Source organism: Cyanistes caeruleus, chromosome 18 (assembly GCF_971803275.1).
Source record: "Cyanistes caeruleus chromosome 18, bCyaCae1.hap1.1, whole genome shotgun sequence".
NCBI lineage: Eukaryota > Metazoa > Chordata > Aves > Passeriformes > Paridae > Cyanistes > Cyanistes caeruleus.
In genome coordinates, this window is record NC_141718.1 from 9,228,423 (window position 1) to 9,239,427 (window position 11,005).

The window sequence follows — 11,005 nt, forward strand, 5'->3', positions numbered from 1 at the left end:
CGGAGAATATTCACTCCCACATGTAGGAGTTGTTGGAACAGCTCCGCGCCCGGAACTCTCCCGCCTCCCAGGGCAGGGATGTGCTGAATGCGAGGGGCGGCGCACGCGCGAGTGAACTCGGCCCAAGTCCTCCAAGTGCTGGCACGGCCGCGCTTCGCTGCGGGAATACTCGTGGCACCATGGTCCTGGAGCAAGAGGACAGGCTGGAATGGGCCTCTGGTTGTACTGGCAGTGCTCTAAAGCATCAGAGCACGATGTGGTCTCTGTGACTGGAGAATAAAACTAAAGTAAACTGAAGCAGGCTCGGCAAATGCCACCCTTGGTATTGCTCGGCAAAGAGAGGATCTGGCCCTACCGTGTTGCTGGAAACCTCGTGATGTTATGGCTTTTTTAAAGTCTCAGCATCTGGAATGAGCTGGTAATATGGAAAGTGGTGATTTGTGTATGCTCAGCCATAAATATACAGCCATACATACACTCCACTTTTTCCTTGGTTTCCCAGAGCCTTATTCCTACCTCCAGAGTATTCCAGTGGCACTACTTGGGCTTTGGATACTGAGCATTATTAGTGGGGGGAAATGTAAGTGCTCAAATCCTATTTTCCTTTTCCTATTTGACAGTTTATATGAAATTTCTAGTCACTCTGGGGTCTTTGATTTCATCCAGATTCAGTTTTTAGGTGTGTCAGAGACATTGACACATGCACATCTGGATGAACACACTGCAGGATTCATCACCCCTAACTCTGGGCATCAGAAGAGAATTCCTCTCTATGTACAAAGACTACACCTTAAATATGCTTTACATCTGCTCAGAGATCTACATTTTTGCCTGAATTTTATGGTTGAAGGAAATGGCTACTACTAGAGCCAGGCTCAACAGTTTAATCCAGAGTTTCACTGGGGTGAGAAGTTTCCTCAGACTGCAAAGTGAGTCGGTTGCTGCATAAAAAAAGAAAACCAAACCTCCAGCCTGCTGGGGCACTTGGGAGAATCACCAGAGCTGTGTGGTTCTGTCTGAGGGCACTCAGAGGTCCCATGTGGATGTGCTGGCCTTGGCTCCAGATCCTGATCCTGGAGAAGGCTTGTGCTCAACAGCTTTATTAAGCACAGAGTTGCCACTGGCAGATTTGTTCCTTGGCACTAGGGCTGAGCTGTTGAATAAGACTTTATTCTTCAGACTTAGGGATGACAGGTTTGACCATACAATGAAATCAGCTTCATCCTCCTGATACTCTTAAATTTATTTTCTTTGTTTCAGAAAAATGTGGGGAAATTACTGGATTTCCAAACATCTCTTCCAAAGGGAACTGCACTTTAGACCTCAGTTTCTGTAGAAGTATTGGCAAAGGGTAAGAGAAGGAGCAGGAAAATTATTCTGCTAACATAAGATGTTCCAGAATCAAGAGATAGGCATCAAAATTGGATAAGATTTAATACACAAGAAGTCTGTTTAGCTTCTGGATTTTGGGATGTACTTGGGTCACATTTTCAAGGTTTTCCTTGCACAACAGCAAGGAAATTTGCTTCTTTTAACTTCTTTCTTCTGTTGATGAGAGCTGAGACTCATGTAATTACTGTTTCCTGGAGCTGGGGCATTTAAGTAAATATCCAATATCCAGAGATTTGTGTTAAAATCAGGAGTTGGCCATTCCATTTTATTTTATTTAAGAGAAGCCTCTATTCATGTACAAAACTTAGATAGCATTGAAATAGCCATGGAAAGAGAATTATCATTGGTGTATTTTAGTTCTACTAATAGCTTGTTGTTCTGCTAATAGCAGTTGAATTTTTGTTTTCCTGTGAGAATTTATTCTACTGGAAAAAATTTGGAACATAGCAAAATGTTTCTTTTTGGAGAAGTTGAAAAGCTTCCTCTTGACTTAATTCTGCCTTCCATTATAGTACACATTATTTATAGTATAAGGGATGAAAGAGCCGAGCTCCATTTGAAATGCTCAAGTGGAAATTAGATAGTTCTTAATAAAAAGAAGGATTTGGGGGAGGGGGGTTACAACAAACTTTTTTCATTAGTTTTCATCTCCCCCAAAGTCTGAGGGTTTGGGCTTTTCATGCCAATTACTTGAAATGTGGATATCTCAGAAATTTTTGCTGTACATTCAACTTTTGACCAGCCTTTTCTATTATTTCAAATGCAGATTCTAATAGAAACACGATGATACAATTTGTTTAGTTGTAAAGATATTCCTTGTTTTCTTGTCCTCTGCTTTTCAATTTTATTGGCGACCCATTTCAAAAGCAATTGTTGCAGGCCAATACCTTGATGCAACATTAATAAGAACAAAGAGGCTTAAATTATGGAAATAGCTGTCTATGTGACACATTAGTAGTTTTACTCTCCATTTGGCAGATCTATTGTGGATAAAATTGTGTGTGAAGGGATGAAAGGGAAGAAACTTGGATAAGAGTGGTAGGATCTGCTCCAGAGTAATGAAGAAGAGAAACCCACGCAGAGATTTATTTTATTTGCTTTTGGCAATTAGCATTAGCAGTACTGTCTCTGAGAAGCTGAAACTGCCACAGATAATAATGGGATTGCTTTTGAGATGGCTTACCCAGCTCTCATAACCAGGGATCGAATTTGTGAGGGCTGTGGGGACTCAGCACCACCTCTGGAGGTGCTCTCATATGTGCTGCTAGCCACACAAACTTTTAGGCATCCAAAGTAAGGAGCCCAGGGTAAGAAAAGTTGGCTTTAGAGCTGCCAGGTGAAAGCAGCCTTGCCCTGGCTGTTCCATCCCTGCTGCTCATTCTCACCACCCTCACAGGGAAGGATCCCATCTCTCCCTGCCCTCTGGCAGTGGAAGCCATTCCCTGTGTCCTGTCCCTCCATCCCTTGTCCCCAGTCCCTCTCCAGCTTTCCTGGAGACCCTTTAGGCCCTGGAGGGGGCTCTGAGGTGTCCCCAGAGCCTTTTCTTTTCCAGCCCCCTCCAGCTTTCCCAGCCTGGCTCCAGAGCAGAGGGGCTCCAGCCCTCAGAGTATCTCTGTGGCCTCCTCTGGACTCACTCCAGCAGCTCCAGATGGTTTGTCCTGTGTTTGTCCTAAATACCTGTGGCTGTGTACAGCAAACTGTCCATTTACACCAGGGTTTCACATAAACATCAAGGCTTTGGTGTACTTGTTACCTGGGATCAGCTGAGACGTGGCAGCTCAAACCCTTTGGGCTGTGCTGGTCCATCTCCTTCACCCAAGTACGTGATTCCCTCTGCTTCTGGCTTTGATCTGGGAAGGAGAACTGCTTCTGGTTTTCCTGAATGTCAGAAAAGTCCTTCTCTAATGTAAATCCCCAGGCTGTCAGCGAGCTGCCCTGACTTGACATAATGCAAATGACACAAGAGATGGGTCTGAGAGGTAGAAGAAGTGCAATGGCTGGTGTTTGGCCAGTGTGGCTGCTGTGAGCTGGCCTCAGATCAGCCTGTGGCAGCTGTGGTGAAAACCCCCGACACCGGGATGCTCACAAGGCATTTCATGCATTTCCAGGGCCTTGCCAGCTGTCACAGTCCTGGTGACAACTTCAGCAAGTATTTCTCAGTGCTTCTTCAGGTGAAAGCAGTGAGGGGCAGAAGGTCAGTGGTGTCCTGAGCCACAGGACAGGCTGGGGAAGGAACCAGAGCCGTGGGGATGGGAAACCCAGCTCCTAAAAACGTTGCCCTGAAAGGCTGCCAAGGCAGCAGAGCCAGGAGGTGTCTCGATCCCCTGGGCCAAAACACAACCTGTTGGCTGACTTCAGAGCAGGAAACTCGGGGTGCAGGTTTGAGCTTGCTCCATGGTGAAGTGCCACCAGCCAGCTCCTCATGGCACTGGTGACAGAGAACCCCCAGGCTGTCACATCGTCACCGAGGGCTCTTGGCGGCGGCGTACGCGGCAGAAGCTGTGTCACCCATGGCTGGGAAGGTGCCTGTGTGGGAGTGTTGAGCAAGATCCTTAAGCTCAAGGGAATGTGAAATCCTTCCTCTTCCTGTCTGTACTCTTTTTGTGTGTCTGGGAAGGAGAAGGGAGCTCGTGCTGTCTCCATCCTCTCCCTCCTCGGGAAGGTTTGGGGAGCTGGGAGCCAGGGACTCGCGCACCCCATTCTGTCGCAATGTCCCAGCATCAACACCCTCTGATCTATGGTATCCTGAGAGTTTGCAGCTCTTGTGTGGAGATGGAGTATGAATAAGGGCCCCCCAGTGTATTGGGAATTGGGCCTGTGGGTCTCCCATGTCAAGTGAGTCATAATGTATTAGATCCGAGGACTTCCCCCACGGGTGTTTAGTCTCAACAAACCCAGCTAATTCAGATTTAACTTAGCTCTTAATATGCTACATTGCTGAGTCTTCTAATTAATGCCACATGTTGCAGTCAGCTGTCATACTGAATAAATGTTTACAAAGCTATTAATGTACTGTATTTGTAAACCAGACCAGCTCCTTTTTGGAAATCATGTGGTATGTGTTTTCCCCTCAAAGATGAAAAAAGATTTTTAGCAATAACAGATACTTTATTTTTGCAGCAACAGCCACTTCCCAGGAATTCATTACTAACTTTCTTGGGCTGCAGCCATTATCCCAGGGAAGGAGGTGGGGAAAAGTGCCATCTTTTAAACAGAGATGCTGAGCTGAGCCCTTCTGCCATGGTGGGACGAGGGGCTGCGAGGGATCTGAGATCCCGAAGCTGGGAGGAGGCAGAGTCTGTGCCTGTGCTGGTGTCTGTCCTGTCCCCAGCTGCTGCAATCCCTCCCCTCCACTGCCACGTGAGCGGGGACACCCGGCCACAGCTGAGGGAACAGGGACACAGCCGTGCCGTCAAGCAGTCTGCAGGCCAGCTGCCTTCTGCTCTGGGGCCCTCACAGGGCTGGGGACATGGGCTGGGGACATGGACTGGGGACATGGACTGGGGACACAGGCTGGGGACACGGGCTGGGGACATGGACTGGCCACCACCATCCCCACGTGGCCAGCACTTTCCTGCCACGGGGACCGTGCAGTGACTGGAGCAGTGGGATCCTGGGGGTGGGAGCTCCAACCTTATCCTCAGAGCCACTCCCCAGCAGCTCACTCTGCACAGATTTATGTTTTCTGTTTTCTGTTTTCTGAGTTTGTTTGGTCGTGTCTTTAATTCCCTCCTGGGGCTCCAGGGAAACAGCTTTCTTCTGCTGGGATTCCTGCACTCCTGTTTCATTTCTAACCAGCTGCAGAGACTATAGGATATGCCAAAGGACTTTTGAAAGCTTAGGGAGGGTGAGGCTGGGATCTGTGCTCCACCAGCTCCTGTGTCCCACTAGCCAAAGCATCTAGCTAAGGGATCTGGGGATGCTGTCCTCTCTGAAGTCCATGACCCTCACAGAGCCCGTTGAGAACAGTTTCACTCCAGCAATAACTAAGTAAATGAAAATGGGTGTTTCTCTGCTTTTAACCAGGTGAAATTTAGGCTAACACTATTTTGGAAGAATTAATAGAGGAGCCTGTACAGGTAAAGAGAGGCAGAGTAGTTAAGTGATCTCACTGGTAGGGCTCAGCCCTTTGCCCTCTTGCTCCTCTGGCTCTGACTGACTTCTCCAACACAGGGATTAGCTCCAGATCCAGACATCTAAGCAGGGCAAATCCAACCTTCTCCTAGTCATAATGCCTTGGTGAGAAACTCAGTCCACTGTCAGCAGAATGAGTCTAGAAAAAATATTCTTCCCTAGGGACTTTATTCATTCTTTTCTCCCTGTATGCCCTGTAGCCCTCTAATGGTGCTGTGCCTGCATGTGTTGTGTTTTCCACCCAAAAGGGAAGAGAGGGTCATTTCACCTGGAAAATGTTTGAGTACTTTATCAGGGAATGATGCTGCATAAGTTAAGGACTGCACCTTACAGCTGTCCTGTTTTATTTAGTGCCTATTTGTGGCTAAATGTGGCTGAGGGAGTGGGGGATCTTTGGTTCCCTGGTGCTGGAAGCAGGTGGAAGGTCCTGCTGCACCACAGAGCCTCGTGCTCCACGAGGCACTGAAGGTGCCATCAGAAATCACCAAATAGCAGGACCAAATATCCCTCCCTGGAAGAACTACCCTAAAAGATTCCCTTTGCACTTTGCATGGTAGCCTACAGGCATCTCTGTGGAGGTGCCTTTCATGCTCCCACATCCCCTTGGACAGTATCTCCAGTCCTTGGGGATTTTCTCCTTACCTGATGCTTGTCTCCCCTCTGCAGTGTGATTTCTGTTCTGTTCATCCCACGAGCTCTCCCTGTCGCCCTCCTCAGCTGCTGCAGCCCAGAGCTGAGGGCTGTGTCTGCAGGGGGGCACATGGAGTGCAGCAATGTGCCACTGTCCCAGTGCCTCGGCCAGCTCGGATGGGGGACCTGCTGCTGCCCTCCCTGCCTGGGCTGGAAAGGAAAGAGCATTTGGGGTGGGAGGTGGAGCATCCCCTGGGGCCATGATCAGGCTGTGGGTCACTCCTGCCTGCCAGGACTTTCCAGGACCTTCCAGTCAGTTCAGACTCAGCTCCAGCTTGTGTGCAGTGAACTAAGAACTGAGACATTTTTGGTGTTGCCTCTCCCTAGGATCAATTCCCCTGCTAATGGAGTCAACACTGTGTGCCTGGGTGTTACCTGTTACCTCCCAGCTTGGTCAACCCCCAGTAGAGGCCTCCAGGGGCTGCTGGTGACTGGTGGGGCACAGTCACCTCTCAGAGCCACACACATGCAGGGAGAAGGAAGTAAGGCAAGCTAAGCTGGCTTTTCATTTAGGATAATGGTTTCGATGCAGGATCCCTTCAGGACCATGTTTTGAGGGGCTGCCACAAGCTGCAAACCTTAAAACATCCTGCCCTCCCTGCTGAAGCCGAGCACACACCTGCCCTTGCTGTGGAGCTGCCTCTTCCATGTCTTTAACCCCCTTTTTCCCAGCCTGCATCACCAGTGCAAAGTGTGCTCGTGATGTTAAACTTCCCTCATTAGGCTGAACATTCCTCTTTTTAACCTCTTTAACCTGCAGCATTCCCTTTGGGAGGACCCTGTCTCCATACTTCTCAACTGCTCTTAATTAGATTGGGCATTTCTTGCCTCCACTGTATATTTACAATTTAGGAACAGGAAAAAATACAGCCTGCACTTAAGGGCTTTCTTCCCTTCGCTCGCTTCCCGTGCTTGATATGTTGGACAGCAGGAGGTGGAAATTTTAAAGCCCAGAGGAGCAGAACTTGTCTGGGAGGACAATCCAAGGAGGTTTAGGTCATTCTTTAGGCAGGACTGATTTCATATCTTGATGGATTTTTACATCAGTTCTCACTTTTTTTATTTCCATGGCCCTGTGTGCGCATGTCCCTGTGCACACACAAACACACACACACACAGACACACACACACACACACACACACACACACACACTCACAACCCCATTGTCTGTCGTCTGCTCTTCTCCTGCCATCAGCCTTTTATTATTGTTGATGTCTTTTCATTCCTGATGCCAAACTTGATTTGGAGATCACAGTACTGAGGGTTTCATTTGAAGCACTGTAGATGGAAAACTGAAGTCCTAAGTGACTGGAGCCCTCGGCCAATCTAATTGTTATTGACATTTGTGTCTGATTGTTCATCAAGGGGGATTTGACTTGCAGGCCAAATCATTCTATTACCAGGGTTCCTTTCAACCTTTCCTCTAACATAAAAATACACCCCCACCCCAGTCAGCAGCAGCAGAATCAATGGCAATATCTGGAGATGTGGGAGGGGGGAGTGAAGCTGGAGGAGATCATGTACGACCCGTTTGAAACGTGCGAGCAAAAGATCCGAGAGCCGGCGGTGTTGCCTTACAGGGGGAAAAAGGATCTCATTAACAGACTACCGTTTTCATGGCAAGGTGAAGGAGGCAGAGGAAGGAGGGGCTGGCAGGGCTAATTATATTAAGGTCATTTCACCTGTCAAAACTTTCCCTTTAGTGGTGTCCCTGGTGCCCTGGGATAACATCCAGATTTGTCCTGAATGGTGTCTCTGTTCCTGCTTAGGAGCCTTGACTGGTGGGTCGTGAAGCGAGCTGCATGAAAGGAGCCCTGAAGGCACCCTTTTGCCTTCTTTTCACCTCCTGCTCTCCTTTGATTTTGCTTTTCCCCCCTCTTGAGTTTCAGGGCGGGTAATGACGAAGCCCTGCTGTGCCGCTTGCCCGGAGTTGCGCTTTCCCGGGAAGCACCGAGGCAGCTGGCACAGCAAACACTCCTGTGCAGCCAGGTTCCTGTCTCCCTGCATTTCCAGCCCTCTTACACCCTGCTGCAATGCCAAATTATCCCCCTGGAAAGCTCTCCTCTGGAGCAGAGAGGGATGGAGTGAGGCTGATTTTGCTCATTAGACTAATGGTGGAAACTGGAATGATGCAGACACAGGGATCAAAACAGAACCAAGGGAAATATTCTGTTTATTCATTTGAAAGAGGCAGGGGTGAGGGGGTGGCTGGTAAACCAGAGCATCCTCATCCTGGTGATGAACCCTAGAATTACCTACCCTCCTGCAGGGGATTGTTCTGAGCCATTAAGTTATTTCATTTTCTAGGAGTTGGGGGGTTGGATAATTTCTGCAGTTAATCTTTCTCTCAAGGTAGGTGAAGCCATGCAGATGGCCCCACTTTGCTAACATTAGCAGGTAGAAGTAATTTGGGGAAGGAGGCAATGGGAGGAACACAACAGGGTTCATTCAGGATCACACAGGTTTTACATGTCGCCACAGAAACAGCCGAAGTTTCAGAGATCAAAGACTTCTCCACCAAAAGTTGCTACCTCAATGTGTTGGTAGCTTGAGAGAGAACTGAGGACAAGGAGGAAGTGAACCTAATTCCCCTGGCCTTTGGCAAACAGCTCAGTGAGTCAGATTTATCCTGCTGAAGTTGCATTGTTGGTGTTTGAGAGATGGATTTGGCTTAACATGGCCTGCCTTTGGGAGATGCTCAGGAGCAGCGGTGAGTCATGAACAGTTGTGATGTGCAGTAGGATTCGATGAGTTTCCCTAAATCAGGACATATTTGGATCCTGGGATTGGCTTTCAAATAGAAGAATAAGCAGAACCACATAGTTGCTAATAGTACATAGTTACTACTACTTTTTAATTAATTATTTCCTTTGAGAGACAAACAAGAAGTGTTGAGCTGTGGATGCAGAGTGGAAGTGCCTGGTGAGTGGTGCCATTAAGGTTGAGCTGTTGGACATCTGCATTTTGCTCCACTGAAAGAGTTAAACAGCCCCTAGTGTTAAAAAGGATTCTTGAGGGCAAAACCCTGCACTTTGTAGTTCTGAGGGTGCCAGGGGAATTGTTCAAACTGAGATGTGTGTAACTGTGTGTAACTATCTGTCACACCAACCTCCACCACTCCAGGCTCTTCACATCATTTCCAGCATATGGGAAACCATGATAGTAGCCTGTCCTCTGTGTCTGTCTGACTGGCCCAGTGCTGCTCTTCTACCCTTCTGTCTCCCGAGTTAGCTTTATTCAGCAGCAATATCACTGGCCAGGGTCATCTCTGACTCTCTAATTGCTTTATTTGTTTTTGGTGAAGCCTTTTGGGAGGTAGGTCTCAATAAATGCCACTTTCTTCTTTCTGGAGGTAGGCAGGGGTGTAAAGATACCATATGATGCTTTGGCTCTAAATAAGAAGGAAAAATACCCAAATGAGGAGAGTGCTGTGCATCCTTACTCCTTGAGGATGTGAATCTCCCCTTGGGACCAGACTGAGTTGCAATTTAAAGTCTTCCAGACCTAGAAAAAAACTGGTTTCATCATAGTACCATTTGTAATTTGGGCCTTGAGGAGGATGAATGAACAAGTGTGAATGCTATTGCTCTTTCAGGAAAGGACAAGCCAGAGTTCTGATCATATCAAGAGTGATGGGAAGCGAAAATATGTGCTGGGGCTGGCACTTGAGTATCCACCCTGAGTCTCACTCCTGCCAGGTGTTCCTGCCGTGGCTCCCAAGGCAGCGATGCTTCCAGTGCAGTAACCTGAATCATTCTAAAGAGCAAAAGCAGAGACAAAGCACCGCTTTGTCGGCAGCTGAGGTTGAATAAGAAGACCTTTGGGAGCCCCACCACTTCTCCCTTTAATCTGATCAGCAAGCAGCATTCTTGTAATTCCCTCCAGGTCACTCTGAATTCCTGCAGTTTCTCAGCCAGGTTGAAGCCTTCCCCTCTGATACTAAATAATCTGCAGGCTTAGAGAAAACAACAGAGCAGGAGCAAGGCTGTTTATGTCAGAAACCAACAGGTAGCTGCTGGCACCTTCTCCCAATGTCTCTGAGACTCAGGAATCTAAACCTTACCTTGCACTGTGCACTCTGCTTTTCAAACACTTTGCAAGGTCATTCTGAGAGGATGTGTTGTTTTTGTTATAAATCAGTGCCTTTATGTTGTATCTGTAAGCTTCAGTTGTTCCTGGCTTAATTCAGGTGAAGCAGCAGCTTCAGTGGTAACCCAGAGACATGGGACTGCTCCTAAAACTCATGAAAACAAGGTTGGCTTGGTTCAAATCTCACCTCTGTTGCATTTTAGGGGCACAGTGCAGCCCACAGACACAGAATGAGGCAGGAAGATGAACCAAAAGAATTAAAACTACTTTTTTTTCTGTGGGAAATAGTGATGTTGCCAGAATTCCTCATTCCAGCTGCCCTAGGAAAGCACTTCATTCACTTCAGTGACTGCTAACTCCAGCTTAGTGTTGAACTCTAAAGATTTTAAGTGATGCTGGAGAGATGAGACTATTTTGAGAAGTGAAGTGTTATTGTTTTTCTGAGGACTTGATTTAGAAAAGGAACAAGTTTTCTTCCACAATATACAAAAAAAAAAAATATTCCTACCATGGAAATGCATAGCCTGAAGACTCAAATGACATTAGGTCACTGCTTTCTTTTATCAATAACTTTGAAGTCTTGTTCCAGTTTTCTAATTTAGATTCTTGTGATAAGAGGTTCTCAGTGAGCCTGGGCAAAAGCCAAGGCCCCTCCTGCTAATAATGTGTTGGGAACACAAGTACCAGTAGCAGTTTCAG